Source organism: Megalopta genalis, chromosome 14 (genome assembly GCF_051020955.1).
Source record: "Megalopta genalis isolate 19385.01 chromosome 14, iyMegGena1_principal, whole genome shotgun sequence".
NCBI lineage: Eukaryota > Metazoa > Arthropoda > Insecta > Hymenoptera > Halictidae > Megalopta > Megalopta genalis.
The window spans coordinates 5462687-5483477 of NC_135026.1; the positions used below are offsets into that span (position 1 = coordinate 5462687).

General features: G+C 42.9%; 1 protein-coding gene across 1 annotated transcript in view; it reads right to left on the reverse strand.

The window, feature by feature from the left end:
• LOC117225703 (uncharacterized) overlaps positions 1–20791 on the reverse strand; it is a 378875-nt gene that overhangs the window by 187271 nt on the left and 170813 nt on the right. The gene's annotated exons all lie outside the window — the stretch shown is intronic.

Sequence of the window (20791 nt, forward strand, 5' to 3'; positions counted from 1 at the left end):
CAAACAAAAATTTGTAAATTAAAATTAATAAGTGAAAATGAATAAATTGAAGTCAATAAATTAGAATTGCTAAATTAATATTAATAAACAAAAATTAGTAAATTAAAATTTATAAATTGATATATATATATATATATATAACGGGTGTGGAGGATTAAAAATCGGTAAAATCTTAAATAACATTGAAAATGCATCAACATAAAAATACGCAACTTGGCAACGCTGTCGAAGTTCCAGTGGCGCCACTTGCCTCAAGGTACAAAGAGTGCACATTCTCTCCGCACATTCTGCTATATAAAACGATAAAAACCATCGAATCGCTTTCGAATCGCATCTCCGCTCCTTTGATATTTCAATTATTTATTAGGGTAACGTTTCACATCGGCCGACTCGGGGCACCCTAACCTTGGGTGCCGACGCACGTGGGCGCGATACGAACGAGTTCTAATTACCTCGTGTCCCGGACTGCCTCGTATATCCCATTAGCCCCGGATTTTTCCCGTTTCCATCATACAGGACACCTTGGCACGTTGTGCTCGAACAAGAGAGAAACGGGTCTCCCAGACCGTATCGTTTATTAAATAACGCAGTTTCAATTAATTATTGTCTTTAATGCATAGCGCCGAGACCGCATAAATTCCGCCGCTCCCCTTCTCTCTCTCTCTCTCTCTGTTTCTTTCTTTCATTCTCGAGCTCGGTGACCAATGGTGCTGCACTCGCTTCGGGGGAAGTTGTTCTCGAAATGGTGAAACGACTTCGCCGATTTTTCGTTTTGCATCGCGATACCGCGTCGCGCGTATGTTGAAGCGACGCCGCGAAAATAAGCGAGCGCGACTAAGAAAAAATATTTTCTGACAGTACGAGAACATGGCTATCTGGCACGGAAGAGATTATTTGGATATCGACGATGGTTGTCAGTAAAAAAATTTTTTGAAGTCGCTGGATTGAATTTGTTTTGTACAATCTTTTCCTAGAAAAGTTTGTCCAACTTTGGCGGACGACAACTACGCGAAATATCATCTTAGGATGACGATCTTTCTTTCAAATTAAAGCTCGAAGCTTCTACTTTGAGACACTGTTGCCAGATTTTAAGTTCTGTACAGTCACGTTTCTGCAACTCTTTAAATGCGCGGCCATATTCGTAAGGCCATATCAAAAATTGCCAAGTTTGACGGAATGCGCGGACTTTGTACAACTTTTTTCAGAGATACCGTTTACAGATAAATGATGACCGATCCTTCCCCTTTTGTTTAAAAAAAAAGAGAAACTTGACTGCGATTTCTTTTCGCGAAGTTATAGCAGTTCAAAGTAACCACTCGCTAGTCTCGTAGATCAATTCTTTGGGAAGGGCTGGTCCTTTTAAGACAGGGTTACAGTAGCGAGGGTGCAAGATATTTAAAATCGAGCTAGACTGTCTTAAACTAGAGATTTCAATCTTTAATTTGGAGGGAAGATCATCAACGTGCGACGATTTTTCGCGAAGTTATCGTCGGTCAAAGTTGACCAATCTTTATTAAAAATCCGAGGTGGTTCCCTCGAACACGATAACGACAAGAGTGCCCTTGAACCGTCGTTTTTCCCTGTTTCGCATCACGATGCAGCAAGTGCATAAAACCAGCCAGCCTAATCAGCAGTAGCGCATACGTCATCGGACGTCCCGAGGTCTCCTGGAACGTTCGCAGCCGAGATGCCGCGGGTCCCGTTGAAAAATCCCGCGGGGCCCAGCCGCGAAACCCGTTTCCGAGACAGCGGAATTCGCGTTTGCAAAATGAATTACCACGTATTAACGCGTTGCACGCAGAGACGCGTGCGGGACTCCTTGCAATCGGTCATAAGGCGCATTAACGCCGACTGACGCGTCCCGTGCATACCCACCGGTCGTACACCTGCTTTATTAACGTGGCCGTATCTTCTAGAAGCGGTTGAGGTCGCATAGACTGGACACCCATTGCCCCCCCCCCCCCTCTTTGCTGTTCATTGGTTCTTGCCATCTCCCACTACCCCCCACTTGGTGCGATGGTTCTCCCTCTCTCGGCCCTGATTCGCTCTCTTTCTCTCTCTCTCCACTGGTATGCACTCTTTTTCTCTCGCTCTCTCGCCTCTGGATCTTTCTCCCTCTCAATCTCTTTCTCACCCCCCCTCTCTGTCTAGATCTCTCTCTCTCTCTCTCCCTGGATCTCTTTTTCTTTCTCTCTCGCTCTCTCTCTGGATCTCTCTCCCTTTCTCTCACTCTCTCTCTCTCTCTCTCTGAATCTCTCTCCCTTTCTCTCTCTTCTTGGATCTCTCTCTTTTTCTCTCTCTCTCTCTCTCTCTCTCTTTCTCTCTGGACCTCTCTCCCTTTCTCTCTCTCTCTCTCTCTCTCCCACTCTCTCTCCTGTGGGTCTTTCTCCCTTTCGCTCCCTTTCTCTCTCTCTCTCTCCCTTTAACTCTCTCTCCTCGCTCCCTCTCACTCTCTCTCTCCTGTGGATCTTTCTCCCTTTCTCTCTCTCTCTCTCTCTCTCTCTCTCTCTCTGGATCTCTCACCCCTTCTCTCTCACTCTCTCTCTCCTGAGGATCTTTTTCCCTTTCTCTTTCTCTCCTGTAGCTCCCGCTCTTTCTCTCTCTCTCTCTCATCTAGATCTCTCTCCTTTTCTCTGTCTCTCACTCTCTCTCACTCTCTCTCCCACCTCTGGATGCCTCTCTCTTTCTCACTCTCTCTTTCTCCTGCGGATCTCTCTCCCTTTCTCTCTCTCTCTCTCTCTCATCTAGATCTCTCTCCCTTTCTCTGTCTCTCACTCTCTCTTTCTCCTGCGGATCTCTCTCCCTTTCTCTCTCTCTCTCTCTCTCTCTCTCATCTAGATCTCTCTCCCTTTCTCTGTCTCTCTCTCTCTCTCTGGTTCTCTCTCTCTCTCTCTCTCGTCTAATTCTCTCTTTCTTTCTCTCACTCTTTTATCTGGTTTGCTCTCTCTCTCTCCCTTCTCCCTCTGGTTATGTCTCGCTCATTCTCTCTCTCTCTCTCTCTGGTTCTCTCTCCCCCCTCTCTCTCTCTCTGTTTCTCCCTCCCTCACTCTCTGTCTGTTTCTCTCTCTCTTATTCTCTCTCTGTTTCTTCCTTTCTCTAATTCTCTCTCTCTCTCCCTCCCCGATTCTCTTTCTCTCCCTCTCTCTCTCTGATTCTCCCTCTCTCCTCTGATTCTCTCCTTCTGGTTCCCTCTTTTCAATCCTCTCTCTCTCTCTGGTTCTTTTTCTTTGGTTCTCTTTCTCTCTCTCTGTCTCTCCTACAATTATCTTCCTCTCTTGCATCTGGTTTTCTCTCCCTCTTCTCTAGTTTGCTCTCTCTCTCCATCTCTCCCTCTCCTCTCTCTCTTCCTCTCTCCTCTCTCTCACCTTCTCCTCTGATTCTCTCTACCCTTATTCTCTCTATCTTCTCTGTTTCTATCTTCCTTTTTTCTCTTTCTCCCTCTCTTCTCTCTTTCTTTCCTCCCTCTTATATCTTTCTGTCTCGCTCTCTCTCTCTCTTCTCCGATTCTCGCATCGAGAGCCTCGCCTAAGAAACGCAAAAAAAGGAGCCCGCGTTAAATTATCGGCATAGCCGGTGTCACGGGCCAGCGTGTATATTTTCGAGGCGAGCGGGCTTGCTCGCACGGTGATCTCTCCCCGCGAATACGTGGTGCCGGTGTTACCGTGAATGCATTGCTGGTGCACGGCCGTTGCATCTATAACACTGGCTTTTGTATAATCATAAATCACGCGAGGCCGAGAGCGCTAGCGCGCGCTAAAAATCGCCGGCTTATTCGCGCCGGCGGATCGGATGTCCGGGGAATGTTTATCCATTTACGGTTTCCCCGATAATTTACCCTAGTCGTTAGTCCGCGACCGATTTTTACGAGGCTACGCGCCGTGCCGCGCCGCGCCGGTTAGATTGGCTCGCGGATCCGCGCGCTCTGGCGGAGCATTGGCGCAGCCGTCGCCGTTGCTGCCGCGGCGTTAACGTTCGCTCCGAGGCGTACTTTTTGCGGCATGCTTCTTGCCACTTGGAACACTAATTAAACCCGGGATGAGTGCCGCGGGTGCCGCGCGAGCTCCAGCCCGAAGGTACATATTAAGTGCAACGCGGACAATTCGTTTTAATCGGCTCGCCGAATTAGTGGTTCGTTGCAACAGTTTTGTTGTTTCGGACATAGGGTCGTCGATGACTGTATAATTTTAGATTTTTATTTTAATAATGTAGCGTGAAAATCGAATTTAATATCTAAGCGCGAGTTTGAATTCGATATTTCAATTAAATAGTGGTAAATTTGGTGCCAGAGCGGCTAAATTATTATTATAAATTAATTTATATAATTTGTTAAACTTTAATAGTATACATAATGTATTATATTGAAAACAATTGTGTTATTATGGTGAAATGTCTCTCTTTATGACGTGAATATATTTAATTATTAAGTCTTTATAATTTGATCAAATTTATAAAGAAGACTAAGAGAACATACTCTATTGTATTAATAACATTAAAATTAATAATTAAATGTAAATGGTTAGAAGTATAAATAATTTAGCGGTTTAATATTCTTATTAAAGGACCAACATCTAAGACCTAATCCAGATTTAACTGAAATCTAATGCGGATCTAACCGACACCTAACTCTGACCTAACCTAGACCTAACTTAGACCTAATCTAGACCTGAAATAGCATTGATCTAATAGTTATTATACTCAATCAAGTATAATAATCCAGATCAAATAATCTAATCCAGATCTAACTGAGACCTAACACTGGCCTAACCTAGACCTAATCTAGACCTGAAATAGCATTGATCTAATAGTTATTATACTCAATCAAGTATAATAATCCAGATCAAATAATCTAATCCAGATCTAACTGTGACTTAACTCTGACCAGACCGAGACCTAACCTAGACCTAAAATAGCACTGATCTAATACTTATTACACTCAATCAAGCATAATAACTCAATCAAGTGTTTCAATCAATATTTCTTGTTTCTGTTTTCCGTCTAATTTAAGCCTACGTTAGGTCTTGGTTAGGCCAACAGTTTCTCGCGAATATCTCGGAAACTGAAGTCGATCGAAAGATTCTTCAAAGGAAAAAGTTGTTCCAAATAATGTCCTTGACAACGTGCTCGAATCTCATTAAAATCAGCGATGCCTCCGCTAACGCGAATAGTTAACAGGAACAGCAACACAACGGAGCAACGATTCACAAAGGATTCAGAAAAGAATCCGGCGCGAAACAAGGTAGTAGAATCGTCGAAGAACAGGCACAGCGAGTTAACGAAGAGGAGATGGTGGCGTATCTCGCAGGAGTTCGATAACCTTCACCGTGAGCCAGAATAGACCGTGGAAGCAGGCAGTCATTAATTTCGTGAGACCGGGCCATGGCTCGAGCATTATCATCGCGATGATCGCGAGGATGATCCCGTTACTTCCTCGGGTGTCCGATCGTGGGAATAACGAGCCGCGGCGGCTCTCCTCCGTTCGGCGGCCGGGATCGATCGCCGATCGGCCGATTTCTACGCGATTTCGTTGCGCCCCGTTTATTTTCAATCGAGCCAGATAGAAATCTGGATCGTAAATCTCTCGAGAATAACAGAAAATCGCGGTACCCGTTTTCCGTTCGGGCCCGGCCCCTTGCGCAATCATCCCGTAACCCAGAATAGGCGCCCCGATTAGGTTCACCGATCGCCAATACACGGGATGAATCGTAAAACTAGAGATTGGTCGTCGGTGGCTACGTCGAAAATCCATAACGCGTTCGTTCTCTTCGCCGAAGGTAATTTCGCTCTCGGCTTCGATGGGAAACATTTCTTTCGGGATTCGCGAATTTCACTGGGCGTTTCTAGCCAAGCGATTCGAATACACAAATTATGAAGCATCGTTTCGTGAAACTTGACTCGAGTAATTGATTTTTTTCGAATGGAATACGGTGGGATTGATTCTTCTCTCTCTTCGGCTTTCTTGTTCCAGGCTTTATTATTAATATGATGTGTGTGTCTTTCTTGATAGATTTTTATTTGATTAAACGTTTCCTATGTAGCCAATATTATTGCTGTGTGGCTCGTAAATAATTTTGTGTACACAAATATTTAGAGGGATTTTTTGCTGCTGCTACTGCAGAGGTATGGTTTTCCGATTTTGGCTTTTTTATATTGAACGATTTCACACATTTTTTTCTAAATTCATAACGAACGATTTTTTTCAGAACTTAAGAGTATGAGATAGAAATTTTACAACGAAGGTTCAGAGAGTGTAAAGGAGGATTCCTGTTGTTACTTTACACACATTTTTTATCGTGTTATAGCAAGATGCACATCGTGTGCGTATTGATCTTGCGGAAAAAATCGGAACCTGCTCAACACGGGTCTCGAACCCAGGACCTCGCGCGTCGTAGCCGATCGACATACACGCGTAGCCACGGGACCCTACCGGCTTACGCAATCTCCGTGCGGTATGTTGTTCTTAGCACGTCCGGATCCACGCATCTGTTACAACTAGACCGCGGATCTTGACGCATTTATGACGAAATGGAAGTAAATGTGTAAATTAGCAACAACTGATTGCGGTTTTATTAAATTTACCCAATGAAGAATCTCTTAATTAAAGAAGACAATTATCGTATAATATTGATTTTTCTAAAATGACACATGCGATATAAAAATTGTCTGCAATGATTACAAGATGCAGAAACTTAACAAACATTTATTTCCTTTCTGAATAAATTTAACTAGTTGAATGTAACACACAACAGCATCATTAAATTCTTTGTTATAGATGCTTCTTATTTTTGTTCTATTTGTTTCACTCTGTTCTATTGACATTGTATTTTTATATTATTCAACAAAGGGCCCATCCCGCTAATTAATTAATTAATTTATTGAACATATACGAGAAATTGCCCATTATTTATAAAATTAAGAAAAAAACATCATTATCATTGAATCGTGCCGACTCCATCGGCGCAGGAAAACGTAGTTCACCAACGTGGCCCAATTCACCGGCACCGGTAAACTTATCTTCCGAATACGAATCGAAAATTGCGCAGATCTATCTCGATTCTCATGATTGTAAGGCGACGCGGTAACATGCATATAGGCAGAACACAACAAGTCCAGGAACTTTCCCAGGCATTAAACGGCCCCCGCGAACGCCGCGGCAAAAAGTGACAGATCTTTCGTCGAAGTACCGTTCCGTAGAATTCAAAGCGCGATCTCTTGGGAAACAATTCTTTCCGCTGGATCGCGGAGGCCCGGTGAAAAGGTATCCCCGGAATTTCAGCATCCTCTTGGTACACGGCTGGGGGGGGGGGGGAGTGCGAGCTCCGAGCAATTTCTTTTTTAAAACGCACCGGCTAACGGTTACGAAACATCGCCGGGATCCGAAAGAATCCCGATGACCCCGGGAAGTGCTTCCAATCTGAACGGTTCAACGTCTTCTTGCAGCCTGCTACCGCGCCGGCAACAGGTTGCCGTAAGACTGCGCGTTTAAACGAGTTGGGGACGCTGCGAACGTTTCGGACTTTATTTTGTACTTTGGTGTTTCGTGTGCGAAATTGATAGCTCGATTGTGTGGTCATTTTATTGAAAGACAGTCCGAAAACTCGGTCGAATTATGGTCGCGCGACATGGCATGTCCGCGAGCTAACCTAAAACTGAATTAATCTGAAATTGAAATAATCCAAGGCTAAATCAATTAAGAACTGATCTAACCTAAAAGTAAACTAGTAGGAAACTAAACTAACCTAAAACTGAACGAAATAAAGAATGTACTAATCAGAAAATAAAGTAATCAAAAACTAATTAAACTAAAATTGAACTGAACAAAAAATACAACTAACCTAAAAGTAAACTAACTAAAAACGAAGCTAATTTAAACTAAATCTTGTAACTTGAGACAACACAATAGGAGTCTTGTTACATATAGGACACCCGGTACATGGTCAAGGTTCAGGATCAACCTAAAACTAAACTAATCAGAAAATAAAATAGCTTAAAATTAAATAAATCCAAAACTAAACTAACCTAAAACTGAACTGAACAATTAATTAACTAACCTAAAAGTAAATTAACTTAAAAGTAAACTAACCAAAAACCAAACTAATAAAAAAAAAACTAAACCTAATCTCGTAATCTAAAACGACAGAATAGGAGTATTGTTACATATAGGACACCCGGTACATGATTCCCCACTACACGTGCTGCAAAATATTTTCTGGCAACCTTGTAATCACTAACCTAAACCTGAAGTAACCTGAAACTGAACTAATCAGAACCAAAACTAACCTAAAAACTGAACTAAACAAAAGTCCCACCGCCAAAAACAAAAGCCTTTGCATCGCTTTCGGAAGGACTCCGTTCGATGGGGGACCGAGGTGAGTTGCGAGACAACATTGGGAAAATATCAATCAAAATGTACAAGGACGCAGGGGAGCGGAAAGGAAAGGATGATGGGGCCCGTTGGTGTGGGTAACCGCAGGGGATCGGATATACGCGAAAACAAGCGGTTACTTCATCGAAGAGTTCCTATCTCGGCGAGAATCTGTGGTAACTGACCATCCGCGTTTGACGATTCGAATCCTCGTTTCACGTGTTTGATAATCATCTTAATGCGGAACACGCTGCTCGGTCGAGGGCAGGCCGCCGCGGCGGCGGGGAGCGGGCCGCAGCGCCGCGGCTCGCTGAACCGTGTACGCAATTCTACGCAGAGGCCGGGTTGTCGAACCTGCTTCTCTCACGTGATCCAGCAATTTCACGGCGGAAGTGCGAATACGGTGTTTCGCCGATTGCCGGGTAATTTCGATTATTCGGCCCGCGGTAACGCCTCGCCCGCAGGAAATTGACAATGATTCGTTAACTATCGTTGTTGTGCAACGCGAGCCGGATTGCGATCTGTGAAAAACGGGGCACAATATCGCGCGGGCCCCTTTGTTCCCTTTGACGATTGTTACTGGACGCGGTGCGTTTGCGTCGAGCCTGAAGCGCATCTAGACCGGTGCTAGACTGGTGTCAAAATCTACGCGGTGAGCTGAAAGTAACGTTAATCTGCAGGGTGTAAGTGTAACTTTTTATTTTGAGGTTATTTTGGTCGGGTTCGTTTAATGACTCGGGGACACACTTCCAGGACACCCTGTATATATAACAATGCGCGTAATAATAATACATTAACTCTGGCATTAACTCCGACTTGAAAGTGAATTAATCTAAAACTGAAGTAACCTAAAATTGAACTGACGGAAAATTGAACTAACCTGAAATTAAAATAACTAAAATCGCAGATGGTTATACAAGATTTAAATGACATTCTTGACAACGTATTTCAAGCTTATTAAATTCGTTTTAGGGATGACATTTGTAAGTAGTGACTGCTTATAATAGGAGTTTCGGGACACCCGGTATATATAATAATGCGCGGAATACCATGACGCTAACCCTGACTTAAAACGGAACCAATTTAAAACTGAAGTAACCTAAAATTAAACTGGTCAAAAATTAAGCTAACCTGAAATTAAACTGACCAAAAATTAAGCTAACCTCAAATTAATCTGACCAAAAATTAAACTAACCTAAAATTGAATTCAACTGAAACTAAACTAACCAAAAATGTGGATACTTGTTCAAGATTTAAATGATATCCTTGATAACATATTTCAAAGCTACCAAATTCATCATACGGATGATTCCCTTGCAAGTGCAACATGAATTCCAAGACACCCCGTATATACAAATATTTTCACAAAATCAAAATAAATGAGACACAAACGTAGAAAATAGCACCACGAACATTTCTAATTAAATAGATGACCTTCCAATCCCAGATAGCACAAAGACGTCTTTAAGACGTCTTATGGATGTCTAAAAGACGTCGTTCAGACGTCTTATGGACGTGTAAAAGACGTCGTTCTAACACCTACAGAGGGTGTCTTAGAGACGTCCATAAAACGTCTTGACTTGTAACAGAGGACGTTTCTAAGCCGTTCGTAGGCCATTCGTAGACCATTCGTACGCCATTCGTAGGTCTACGCTACACGTCTTTAAGACCAATGGTCCCAAAACTGCGTCCCCAAAAATGTCCTAAAATCTACCATAAATTATGAACCTGTCATGGCCGCCTCAGGCAAGCACTCCCAGCTTGCACCGAGACCGCCACGAACGAACCTAATTCGCGTACCACGATTCCCATTGAACCGGGCTCGGCGCATCGGACGCAATGATTCACAATAGAGTTACAAGAAGTTACGGCTCGATTGCCACGCATTATCCACATTCCGCGGGCCCGATCGAAGGTAGTCCCCGGTGCTTCCTGGTGAAACGCAACACCAGATTGAAATCCGCGGACCGCGGGTACCGGCGGGCAGCCGCCGCGCCGCGTCGGGAGAAATCGCGATAGCAAACCGCTTATCTGGGAACATCTATCAAAGACCTCCGACCCCGGTGATTCGTCTCTCTTGTCGAACGTGCCTACATACCTTTAACTTAAACGATCAGCTCCGTCCACCTCCCCCCCCCCTCCTCTCCTCCGCGCCCCACCGGTTCACTTCGAGCGGTTCCGTTCACGCCTCGGGCGACCACCCCTCATATTCGATCGGTTTTCTCGGCCCGCGTTCACTTCCTGGACAATGCCGGAACACCTGCGCGTCGAGCCATCTTCATTTTCTTATCGGCCACAGCGCCGTGGTAGCTGCTTTTTGCCGTCGGCTGTCCGACGGCTCGAGCACTTAGGCTCGCGGGCGATTGGTCGTTTTGGGATTTGAGAAATGGATGCTTCTCGTGGTGTGCTGGGTGAAGTGGGACTTTCCGATGGGAGACTTTGTGAAGACGCGACTCGCAAGTGGCACCTGTTTGTTTTGGTCATGGTGTAAGACGGAACTGGAGATCGTTGATCTTCTAGTTGGTGTATTTTTAAGAAGCACTGGACGTCTTAAACGCGTCCATTTTACGTCTGTTTTACGTCTGAATGTCCTACGCCCTGAAACGGACGTATTTAAGACGTTTTTCGGACGTTGAATGAGCGTCCAATTCGGGACGTCTTAAACACGCCCATTTAACGTCTGTTTAAGACATCTTTCGGACGTTAAAAGAGCGTCCAATTTGAGACGTCTTAAAGACGTCCATTTTAGGTCCATTGTAGGTCTGAACGTCGTACGTCCTGAAATGGACGTCTTTAAAACGTCTTGCTTCAGATGTTAAAAGGACGTCCAATTCGGGACGTCTTAAAGACGTCCAGTGCTTATTGGGTACTTTCTCTCAGATTGTCCCTCGACTTGGGAACGAAGATGGACAATTTTGGAAGAGGAGATACGATTATTCGAGCCTTGCTACTCATTTCAATAGTTGTTTCTTCCCAAATTGTCCATTTTGGTTTACAATCGATGAGAATTTACTGTATCTATGATCAATGACGAATCACAGGTAGCGGAAAAGGCAGCGATCTGCTAGCGATTTTTTTTTAGTCTCCGCACGATCCTCGCAGGATGGAGCACATAAGCTCGAGCACATAACCTCGCCGCGCGAACCATAAACTCGTCGATCACCCAAAGAAATGACGCGGCTCTGCGTAAAATTCTCATCGATATCTTCGGGGAAGCAAGCGAACGGGGCCCGATCCGGCGCATAGTTCACTTCGGTTTGATGTCGGGCTCTCGCTATCGCGTTACTGTCGTATTAGGCTCCCGGCGCATTAATAACGCAGCCGATGAAGTTACACACAGCGGCGGCGGCGGCGGCCGTGCACTTGGATTCGCGCGGTGCCGCGAGTGTCGGAAGCCGCGGGCCCTAACAATATTGCCCCGTTACACAATATCGTAACATAAAGGCACCGGCGTCGACGACGCTCCGTACGGCACGGGGGGGAACCAGCCGAGAAAACGTTGCGCGCGTTGTTACGAACACGAGCCGTAACGCATACGGTGGTGCTTCTGCTCTCCGGGGCCGCTTCGACGTTTCCTTGAGAAAATCGCCTCGACTCGTCTCGCCGCGCCTCGCCTCGCGTCCAGGGAATTCCAGCCGCAGCATTTGCAAGCGTAATAGCGCGTTCGCCTATCTACACTTCCTGAAGATGCTTTCCTATCGTTCCCGATACCGTGGTACGAGCCAGCCGTGCTGCACTTACCCGGGACTTTCGTTTTCGCCGGGCTAAACGTGCATCCACTCCCGGCGTTCTATCCAACAATGCAATTTTCCGTCGTCGCGATTTACATGCGAGCGATAACCGCCCCGGGGCTTCCTCCCGGCGAAATTCGGAGGTAAGGTTCAAGTTCGCGTACCGGGTGTCTCGGAAATTCGCGGTGGAAGGGATCGGGGTGATCGATGGGGCGGTTTAGAGCCATTTTTTGGCAGGTGCTTGCTTCGGCAATTGTTCGCCAATTTCGATGACCTACGGATACGTTAGGTCCGGATTCGATCTTAGATCGACCTGAATTAAATTTCAATTAGGTCAGAGTTAAATTTGTGATAGGTCAGAATTAATAAAAGTATAATTTTTTAGGAGAGTTATTGTAATATCTTCAGATTTTAAAGTAGTATAGTCTAAGTGTCTAGACGAAAACTGGGTTAAATATGGATTAAATCTGTATTAAGTGAAATCTGTATTAAGTGAAATCAAATCAAATCTGTATTAGATCTGATTTAGGTCTGCATTAAGACTGCATTAGGTCTGACTTAGATCTGATTTAGGTCTACATTAATTCTGTATTAGGTCTGACTTAGATCTGATTTAGGTCCACATTAAATCTATATTAGGTCTGACTTAGATCTGATTTAGGTCTGACTTAGATCTGATTTAGGTCTCTATTAAGCCTGCATTAGGTCTGACTTAATTCTGATTCAGATTTGAATTAAATCTGCATTAGATCTGATTTAAGTCTGCATTAAGCCTGAATTAGGTCTGGCTTAGACCTGTTTAAGTCAGCATTAAGCCTGCATTAGGTCTAGCTTAAATCTAATTTAAGTCTGTATTAAGTGTGTATTACGACTGGCTTAGATCTGATTTAGGTCTGCATTTAGCCTGTATTAGGTCTGACTTAGATCTGCTTTAGGTCTCCATTATGTCTGTATTAGGTACGACTTAGATCTGATTTAGGTCTGCACTAAGCCTGCATTAGGTCTGACTTAGATCTGATTTAGGTCTGCACTAAGCCTGCATTAGGTCTGACTTAGATCCGATGCAGATCTGAATTAAATCTGCATCAATGCATCATAGTTAAATCTGTTCACGAAAAATGCATAAAACCCTGCGGTCCGCTGATGAGTCATCTATCTAGCAGTTCGAAGACGAGACGCCTCCTTTCTTTTCCCGCAATCCTCCACTGTCCGCCCAGCCGGCCGGCGTTCCCGCCAGCAATTATTCCGTCTTCGGTGTAACAAAACGCGCTCTTCCTGTGTGAAAGCTCGCCGCGATCGCGGGACCAACGACGCGTTAATTGCACCCCGGGAAAACCGTGGGGCGTGTTCGCCCCGGTGATCGTCTAAATCGAAGCGCCGATCCGTCACGCTGACCTATGGACGTTCGCCGACGGTGGAGCGCCGCGTGATCCCAAGTGAAACTCATGGGAAACGAACCGAGGACTCTCGCGATGCTCGAGCGACACGGTTATGTTGCTTTCAACAGCTGCTGGTCGCTCGGTTATTTACGCGCGTTGCTCGGACAGTAAACGCCAGTGACGGCGTAGCCGTTCGATATTATATGGCCGTTCACGCGGCAGAAAGTTTCCTACGATCTCCGAACGATCACGAAGGTAATTAAGCCGGTTCCGAACCTTCCCCATGCGCCGCGGAAATCTCCGCGCAACGATCCACTTTAAATTTATGCGGCTACGCCGGTATATTTGTTTTTAATCCGTCGAATAAGCCGGAAAACAATGTTCGGACCTAAAATGGACGTAAAATGAACGTCGTTAAGACGTCTTAAAGACATCCATTTTAGGTCTAGTTTTAGTCGAAACTTCGTACGTCCTGAAATGGGCGTCTTTAAGACGTCCTGCTTCAGACGTTAAAAGGACGTCCAATTTGGAAGGTCATTAAGACGTCCCAAATTAGATGTCCTGTGAACATCTGCTGATAATACGTCGAAAAGACATCCATTTTGAGGAGTACGACGATCAGACCTAAAGTGGACGTAAAATGGACGTATTTAAGACGTCCTAAACTGGACGTTCCGTTAACATCGGGGATAAGACGTCGAAAAGACGCCATTTTGGAGCGTACGACGATCAGACCTAAAATGGACGTAAAATGTACGTCTTTAAGACGTTCAGTGATTATCGGGATGAATCCATAAAGTGGATGCGGTTGTACAAATTGCAACAAAAGACACGAACTATAAACAAATCATACAAAGTCCTGTAAAATAGGGATATAAAATGACGTCGATCATAAATAAATAAAAACGTTTTATACTAAATCGAAAGTTTTTTTGTATCGTTGACAATTAAATGCTCTACCTTAATACACGGTAAAAGATTTATATGTATATGTATATGTATATGTATATGTATATGTATATGTATATGTATATGTATATGTATATGTATATGTATTTGTATATGTATATGTATATGTATATGTATATGTATATGTATATGTATATGTATATGTATATGTATATGTATATGTATATGTATATGTATATGTATATGTATATGTATATGTATATGTATATGTATATGTATATGTATATGTATATGTATATGTATATGTATATGTATATGTATATGTATATGTATATGTATATGTATATGTATATGTATATGTATATGTATATGTATATGTATATGTATATGTATATGTATATGTATATGTATATGTATATGTATATGTATATGTATATTATATGTAGATATAGATGTAGATGTAGACGTATAGGTATACTTTATGTATATGCATATGTATATATGCATATTTCTCGTACGACTGTACGTACATCGAAATCGCCGTCGCGTCGCGTAGCAGCGGCAGATGTAGCCATCTGCCGGCGAGCGTCTGAGTCAGCCGGCTGCACAGTGGACGGCGAAGAACGGAAGATGTTCTCTCCGTTGATTACGTTAATTGCGCGATCGCTCGCGTCCCACGATTACTTGGGGTCCGGATTCGGGAGGAGGCTGAGGCCCCGTACGGACCACGTCCCTCCCCGGGGATTACTTAACGCGAGATGTGCCCGTCGACTTAATTGCGCCGCGATGTTGTGCAAGATATTTCGCCTCTTCGGACGACCAGTTTCCGGCTGACAGAAAGCTAGTCGGATTGTTCCGAACGGAAAGTTGAGCAAGGCCTGGTTTGTTCGCCGGCCCGCCATGCCGCGCGGCGCGGTGCGCCGTGTCCCCAGGGTCCCCGGGGGGACTGACCGTAAACCGAGACAATGGGCCTTTGATTCGGAAGCCGATGGGATTATGTTAATGTCCACTGTCTAGCGGTGATTCTCGTTAGAGGGAAATGTTGAACATTTAATCCTGCCGCGATGGGAATCTAACTGGGCCCCGCGCGCCGATGTGCCCTCCGCGAACGCCGTTCCGCGATTTACGTCGGGCCCGCTCGACGTGTCGACGCTTTCGTTATGTTAATTAAACCTATCCGCGTGTCCATTGACGGCGCGCGATTGACACTCGCACTCGAGATTTCTGGAGGTTTCAGCGTCAGTCAATGATATTCCGTTCTTTTCGGGTGAAACTCTGTCCTCCCGACGTCGTGACATCTAATGTCGCACCAATTGAACATTTCGACAAATATCGACGGTGTATCGATGGTACGATCTATCGATAACATATCGCTTAGATATGGTATCGATATGATCGATACATCGTTATGAATCGACAAGTATCGAAGTGTCATCGAAACTATCGATTGTATTGTTAAATATCGATGAGAGCGATATCTCGTTAAGTATCGATATTTTATCGAAACTATCAATATTTTATCGAAGCTATCGATATATCATTGAGCATCGATATGTTATCGAAACCATCGATTGTATCGTTAAGTATCGATATGATCGATATATCATTAAATATCGATAAGTTATCGGAAGTAACGATATATCGTTAAGTATCGATATTTTATCGAAGTCATCGATATCTCGTTGAGTATCGATGTTTTATCGAAACTATCGATATATCATTAAGTATCGATATGTTATCGAAACTATCGATATATCACTAAGTATCGATATGATATCGAAACCATCGATTGTAACGTTAAGTATCGAAATGGTCGATCTATCATAAAGTATCGATACGTTATCGAAAGCATCGATTGTATCGTTGATCCTATTATGATCGATATATCGTTAAATATCGACACGTTATCGGAACTATCGATATATCGTTAAGTATCGATATTTTATCGAAGTCATCGATATCCCTTTAAGAATCGATATTTTATGGAAACTATCGATATATCGTTAAGTATCGATGTGTTATCGAAGCCATCGATATCTCGATAAGTATCGACATTTTATCGAAACTACTACTGCTACGAGAAAACAATTTTTCTTTTACTTATCGCCAACGATCGCAACGAAGTGGAAAAACTCTCGTCGCGATCGGAATGGCAATCTCCGTTTGCCAACGTCGTATTGGCACAGAGTGGCCAGATGCTCTCCCGCGTAACATCTCCCGTCATTTGTATCACGATCCCCGATTGTCTTCGTAAGGATTTCGCAACGAAACGGACAAGAGATTACGATGTTCCTTGTTGTCAATTACGAACGAGCCACCGCGCAGCCACCGGCAGCGGCTGCGGCGGCGTCACGTCTGCCAGCGGGACTCCCGGATAGTCCATCGGCAGGCCAATTGAATGAACCGAAAGCATTTACTGTTACATGAGAAGAAGATTGCATCAGCGAAACTTTCCTGGCTCCTGTAATTGGGCTAGTTACGACTAGTACTTTGATTCTTTCGCTGATGTAATTTCGTATCTGTGCTCGACGAGAAACCGAACATTGTTCTATCCACGGCGCCGCCGGTGCAAAACGCTCGAGTAATCCGAGCCGTTTGTTATCCGACGCAGCTTCGCGTTCAGACGAAGTATCAACGACGCGGCTTTCGACAAATATCGATGGTATCGATGTGTTGCGTTTAATACGATCTATCGATAGCATCGGCGGAATGACGATACAAAACGATAAATCGAACGTTGTCGATGTGGTATCGATATCTTTTCGATATCATCGATACATAGTCATGTATCGATAAGTATCGATGTGTTGTCGAGACTATCGATATTTATATATCGATACTATATTATCGATATTTTATCGAAATTATCGATTTTTTATCGAAACTATCAACATTTTACCGAAACTATCGATATATCGTTAAGTATCGATATTTTATCGAAGCTATCGATACATCGATAAGTATCGATATTTTATCACAGCTATAGATATTTCATCATAACTATCGTTATTTTATCAAAGCTATCGAGATTTCATAAAAACTATCGATATTCTATCGGAGCTATCGATATATCGATATACTATCGAAATTATCGATTGCACTGTCAAGTATCGATACGATCACGAATCGATATGTTATCGAAACTATCGATTGTATCATTAAGTATCAATATGATCGATATATCGTTAAATATAGATAAGTTATCGGAACTAACGATATATCGTTAAGTATCGATATTTTATCGAAGCTATCGATATATCGACGATTATCGATGTGTTATCGAAACTATCGATTGTACTGTTAAGTATCAATACGATCGATATATCATTAAGTATCGATATGTATCGATATGTATCGTTGACTCTCGATTAGATCGATATATCGATAAGTATCGATGTGTTATGGAAACTATCGATATATCGTCAATTATCGATACGTGATGGAAACTGTCGATATATCGTCAATTATTGATACGTCATGGAAACAATCGATACATCGTTAAGTATCGATATTTTAACGAGATACCATCGACAGTCAAACTCTGTCCGAGCGAAACGAAATTACACCGGCGAGAAATAGTCTCGCGAGAAAGGGCGCTGCACGGCTCGCGAATCAGAAGTAATGCGAGAAGCTTGTCGAAGATACACAGCAGGAAACGCTTTGTCTCGTGTTTGACGGTTGCCAGCTGCCAGCTGTTATCATTTCATAAGACTCTCGCTTTTCGTCATCCGGCCGGCCGGCCGGCAAAGTGCTGTTCTCTGTCGAACGGCTTATGTAATTAGCGACCGAGTGCGCGATAACGAAAGCACGGCGCACGGCTTCGCGCCGCGTCCTCTTCTCTGCACTTATTCGTGACCTCGTTACCGAGCAGCCTCCTCCGCTCGCCAGCGCCAATGTCGGCTAATCGCTCGTTAGCGATGACTAAAGCCGATCCCGCTGTAACGAGGCGAGACCGATTCCCTTTTGCCATCTTCGTGGCCGTGCCTTCCCGCTGTATACCCCGATCCATCCTGGCTCCCCTGCTTCGTTATTCGACTCCTCCCGGACCGTTCTTAATCTCTGCTGTTACTTGCGAAACGGTGCCACGAATCGTTTTCTTATGGCCGGCGTTCTTTTCGCCGGGCACTTTGCTCTCGCCGTCGACTATTTTTCTCTTTCGTTGCTATCGCGATTCCGACGAGTGGGCGAGAAACTCGTTCGCAGCACCGGCGGAAATTGATTGTGATTCATTATTCATTACTATGAATAATAATTTACTAATTATTTATTTTATTACTAATAATTAATTTTACTAATTATTAATAGTTTACTGATTATTTATTTTATTACTAATAATGTATTTTATTAATTACTAATATGTTATTAATTATTTATCAATTAAATGTAATTAATTGCTCGACAGGCATTTAGTTCAGTGGAAATGTGTCAATTAAATTCATTTCTCAGAACAATCAGATATATCAATTTAGGTGAATATTAATATCATCATTTTGTTTGCAGAAGCGGTTTTATTTCTATGTTTGTTTTCAATGTTTATGTTTGTTTTTAATAAATCTGGATATGAGTGGTAGAAATGTTTATTGCAGTTATTCGAAGATCAAATAAATTCACTTTCAACAATTGAATAAATTTTAATGATCTGTTCTTAAATAAACATTCAAGTATTCAATTATTTGATATTTTTGTGTAGTAATAAATACTGAAATATTAAGTTTTTTAATATACAATATACATATTTTAATATACAACACACACTAAGGTATTAAATTATTTAAGAATTTTGTATACCAATAAATACTAAAATATTAAATTATCCAAGAATTTTGAATACTAATAAGTACTAAAACAATCAATTTAATAATAAATAAATTCAAGAATATTAAATAATTTAATCATCTCCACTTACTAACAAATAATTGAATATTAAATTATAGAATTATTTCGTATTTGAAGAAATCATAGAATATTAAGTTATCTAATAATTTCTAATATGTAAAATTATTAATGCAAAAGAATATTAAATTATTAAATAATCATCCGAGAGTCTTGTATTTACAATAAATAAGAAATAAGAATATAATTATTTATATTATAATATCCTTATTTACAATACATAAGAAACACCATTGAATTTCTATAATGTTAAATTATTAAATAACTTTTCTTCGCTAGAATATATTAAATTATTAAATAATCGTCCAAGAACGTTCTATTTACAACAAATTCGAAATATTAAATTCCGTGATAGTTCCATATTCTAATAAATTCCAGAATATCAAATTGTTTAATAATTTCTAACACCACTGAATTTCTAAAATGTTAAATTATTCAGTAACTTTTCTATGCAAGAATATTAAATTACTAAACAATTATCCATGAACGTTGCATTTGCAATAAATACAAAATATTAAATACTATGATACTTCTGTATTCTAATAAATACTAGAATATATCTCAAATTATTTAATAATTTTTAACACCACAGAATTTTTTCAAATTGTTAAATTATTCAATAATTCTTCCACGCTGCTAAACACTGAAATGTTAAATTATTCAATAATTCTTCCACGCTGCTAAACACTGAAATATTAAATTATTCAACATTTTTCTAGCAAACATCCTACACTGAACAATAATGAGCCGGTTCGAGGGGACCGAGCACCGGTCGTTCCCGAGCAGAGAAAGTTCAAGAGGAAGCGCGGCCGAGCCACGGCGGCAGCTAGCTGGCCCCTGCGTAATTCACGTCAGGACGCGCGGCGTCGCGGCGTTCCGCTCCCGGACGATTTCACGGTGATTCGTAACGATGCCCATAAAGGTCAAAAGAGCGCGAGGAGCCGGGCAAGCCGCGCGCCAAAAATGGTCGTCCCGGCCTGGCGGCTAGCTGCCCGCCGCGATTTACGATATTGATTTTAAAAACGATCGACGTTGCGGCGCGGTGCGGTGCGGTGCGGTACCGACGCGGAAGCGGAGCCGTTCCCCGATGCAAAACCCCGGCGGGACCGCTTCGGAGCCGCGCGAGCAGGCCCTTAAACGATCGCCTCGTTTCTTACGGGAATTTTAATCGGTGATCCTTAAGACGCGTTTCGAACGGCGATTTACGCGCGTGCAGGAAGTGCCTGGATAGGTTAGAAACGGGTCGCGTTACGATCGCCGATTTAGCACATAAATTATCGCCAGCTTTGCATAAACCTTGCCGCGCGGATCGCGCGAACGCAAGCGTTGCAGGATGTGTATTCGCCGGTCGGACTGTAAAATGGCGCGAAGACCGCGCTAAAATTACTCGCGAATTGCCGCGGCTGGCTCCGGGTTATGCAATTAGCCGTCGTTTATTAGTTCGCTGTTCTATCGAGCCGCGAAAGTGGTAACGAGCTTTCAGAATTGATGAGAACCCGACGCGATGACGCTGTCTC